At 49.0% G+C, this 3,906-nt stretch overlaps 1 long non-coding RNA gene across 1 annotated transcript; it reads right to left on the reverse strand.

The window, feature by feature from the left end:
- Window positions 1–1,155: 1,155 nt before the first annotated feature.
- LOC103581837 lies at window positions 1,156–3,879 on the reverse strand. The gene is made up of 2 exons (XR_549695.1): window positions 3,315–3,879; window positions 1,156–1,590 (listed from the first exon to the last, which is right to left on the reverse strand). It is a non-coding gene; the product is annotated as an uncharacterized LOC103581837 (long non-coding RNA).
- Window positions 3,880–3,906: the final 27 nt, after the last annotated feature.

Raw genomic sequence — 3,906 nt, forward strand, 5'->3', positions numbered from 1 at the left:
TGCTTGCCAAGGAAGGCCTGAGCTCACAGTCTGAATCCACTGCCCACATAGCACAGCACAAAACTGAGGCTTTTCAGCCCTGACTATCATCTTCAGAGAGACACACGTTGGTTTGTGCCCAGTTTGTGATCTCTGCAGTCATTCCTTTGGCGTGTGATGCTGGGCGGTCACGAGAGGGGCACCCATCCAAAGCAGCCTCTGTATCATATTGTCCCCACACACAGGGCAACCTGTACTTGGGCTCGCCCCACTCGATTCTAGGCACGGAGTTCAATGGCTTTCTAGAGATTTTTATGAGCCCATAATACGTCCACACTTTAGACACTGTGACCCCAGGGCCCGAGGCAGTCTGGCACAGTGGTCAAGAGCAAGGGGGCTGCAGGCGGACTGCCAACGCTGGCTGTCAGCACAGCCACTTCCTAGCTTTGTGACTCTGGGCACGTTACTTAACCTCTCTCAGCTTCCGTTTCCTCACGGGGATAAGAGTAGCAACACCAGGGTGTTCCCAGGGTGGGGAGGATTCCATGGGACGTACAGGAGGTAGCCAGGCACCTGGTAGTTGAGTCACAGCTACTGTGGTTACTTAAAAAGCTTTTCTTTAACAGCAAGTCTCAATTCTAATGAGCTTAAGGAGGGATCCATCTTTGGCCTTTGGCTTCCTGCAGGAAATCCTTCCATGAACAGCAACAGCAACTGGCAGATTTCCTTGTCAACTGCTGCCAACCATGAGGGGAAATGCCGCCCTAGTTAACTTCCCACTTACACTGGAGGTGCAGCTGGGGCAGGCCAGACAGAACGTGCAGAGCATTTTGTTAAAGTGAGCAATCTTCAGCGCTGAGGTGACTGCACAAAGCCTCAGTGAGACCACTAAAGGGGCTATGTCAGTCATCAACTGTCTCAGAATCCGAGGAACACTCTAGAAACCTTCTAAGCTGTCACAATTGTGGCAGTATGGCATTTCCCAGCCTTTGGTAGAATCTCAGTGACATCCCCTCCTTCAACCCCTGGGCTGTCCCTTGAAGAAAGACTCACTAGAAAGGATGTTCACCCTCACACACCAGCCTCGGCTGCCTGCGGCAGCTAGAGATTTCCCTTGACGCTGGCTGAGAACAATTCCAGTGTCCCAGGCCTCCCACAAAACAAGATACACACAGTGCACGTGTAAAATGAGCAACCGGTTTAGAGAACAGCTAAAGGGAGCAAAAAGTGCGGAGTTAGCTACATTTTTTACACACCGAGCAGGAAAGGCTACACCATTCCATTCCCCTTTCCCCAAACAGAAGAGGCTTCCTGGGGCCGGCTCTGGGGGTGGAGTCGGGTAGGTGGTGGCTTCCATGAAGGTCCATTTAGGCCACTGAGCAGTTGCCCACGTTCACACTCCACCCTCTTCTCCTGGGTGAGGATGTCAATGCTCCGTTTTACGTCCCTTTAACAAAGACCCTATTTGCTTGCAGGCGGAAGGATATTGCACTCATCGGCACTGACTGGCGGCTGTCCCAGCAGTGCTTGGAGCAACTGCACTCGCATGTCATGAAAGCATCGAGCCTAGTGTAAAGCACTCTTGTTGCCGGCAGCTGGAGAGCTTCAGACCTGCACAAGGACACAAATCCATGTCTGTTTCTGCTCTCGGATCTTTCTCCAGACCTGAATAAACTAGGGTAATCACCTTATTTAAGGCCCAGTGGTAGGCAAAATTGTAAAGATGTTTCCCAAGATTCCTGTCTTGGTGATTAAAGTCAAACACTGATCTAGGTACTATTGTGAATGAACTTTTCAGATGAAATTAAATTCAATCAAACAGTAATCTAGGTACTATTGTGAAGGGACTTAGCAGATGCAATTAAGGTTACTAATCAGATGGCCTTAAAACAGTGAGATTATCATTTCACCCCAGTTAGACTGGCTATTATTAAAAAGACAGAGAATAATAAATGCTCGAAAGGATGTGGAGAAAGGGGAACCCTCCTATACCATTGGTGGGACTGTAAAGTAGTAGAACTGTCATGGAAAACGCAGGCACACACACACACACACACACACACAGACACAATGGAGGTCTCTCAACCAACTTCAGATATAACTGTCCAAATGCTGGGTATTTACCCGAAGGAATGGAAATCAATATGTTGAAGAGATACCTGCACACCCATGTTCATTGCAGCTCTATTTAAAATAGCCAGGCTATGGATCAAACCTAAATTTCCATCAACAGATGACTGGATAAGGGAAATGTGGGAACAGTGGAATACTGCTCTGCCATAAAAATGAATGCAGTTCTGCCATTCGCAGCAACATGGATGAACTTAGAGAATATTATGTTAAGAGAAATAAGCCAGGCACAGAAAGAGAAATACCATGTGTCCTCACTCTTAAGTGGGGGCTAAAATAAAGAATGAAAGAAAAGTAAGAAAGTAAGAAAGAAAAGAAAGAAAGAAAGAAAGGAAGGAAGGAAGAAAGAAAGAGAAAGAAACAAAGAAAGAATCACAAAAATACATTGAGCCTCAAAAAAAAAAAAAAGAGAAGAGAACTGTGNTTTCCTGAATGAGAAGTTGTACTTGTACAATGGAACCTTTATCCAGAGTCCTCAGAAATGAAGATGGGGCAGGGCCTGATTAGCCCAGAAGGGAAGGAGCCAGGTCGCCAGCTCCACGGATCTCTAAGCTGGGATTCCAGCCAGCAGCGACAGCCTCCTGGGGACCTGTGAGAGCTGTGGTTCTCGGGCCCCAGCCCGCGCCTCCTGAGTCAGAAACGGTGGGCTGGGTGGGCTGGGGCAAGGAGGGATGCTGGCTCTGGACCTCCAGCGATCCCGAAGTGCTATCGCACACCCTGCCCCAGGAGGTCTCAGGCTTCCTTGGCATAGCGTCCCCACATACACTCGCCCTTCCGGAGTGCCCCCCCACATGCATGCACACACACACGTGCCACACATACATACACACATGACAGACGTGCACAAACATGCCACACATGCACACACAAACAGCACACATGCAAACATACATGTCACATATGCACATGCACACCACATGCACCCACACACGCGTCGTTCATGCACACACACTTATGCCACGCATGCAGACACACACTACACACATACACCGCACATGCACACATACACACACATGCCACACAGTCTCGCACTCACAGAAACTCTCACACACACTAGTACACACACACCCTTTCTTCTCTCTCTCTCACACACACACACACTCACCTCTCTCTGACACACACGCACACACACAATCACATACTCTCTCACACAGACACACTCACATCTCTCTCTGACACACACACACACTCACACNGCTTCAGACCTGCACAAGGACACAAATCCATGTCTGTTTCTGCTCTCGGATCTTTCTCCAGGGTTCCGGCTTCAGGTAGCTCTTGCTTTATAGGTTCTTGCCTAGCTGGTACTCCCAGCATGCTAGAAAAGCAGAAACCATTTCTCGCTCACAGTGGCTGTTTTGGCAATAGCCGCTACTATGTACCTGGAGGAATTCCACGGTGTAAATGGCAAAGTCCCTTGAAGGCGTGGCACCCCACTGGGGCAGAGCAGGTGTCCCACCAGCCTCTACTCCTGCAGCAGGACACATCCATTTACAGCACAAGCTTGTAAAAAAATAACAGAATTTACTGTAGAGAAGTAGGAAGTAACACCGTATATTACGATGCTAAACCGTTTGTATAAATACTGTCCAGGAATGGAGTCACTCCATGAGAAAGGGCTCACCCATGAGGCTATTCACAGCTGCTGGCAGCATGCCCAAAGAGAAACTACTTCCACGGTGTGAGTGGGAGAAGAATGACTGTGCTGTGTCTACACACCTGGCCTGGTGCATTAGAGATGCAGTTGCAGTTCCTGCTGACTAGGCGCCGACCGGACAGCTCTGAGCCACAGTGGAG

The sequence above is a fragment of the Galeopterus variegatus genome, unplaced genomic scaffold (assembly GCF_000696425.1).
Source record: "Galeopterus variegatus unplaced genomic scaffold, G_variegatus-3.0.2 Scaffold14070, whole genome shotgun sequence".
NCBI classification, from domain to species: Eukaryota; Metazoa; Chordata; class Mammalia; order Dermoptera; family Cynocephalidae; genus Galeopterus; species Galeopterus variegatus.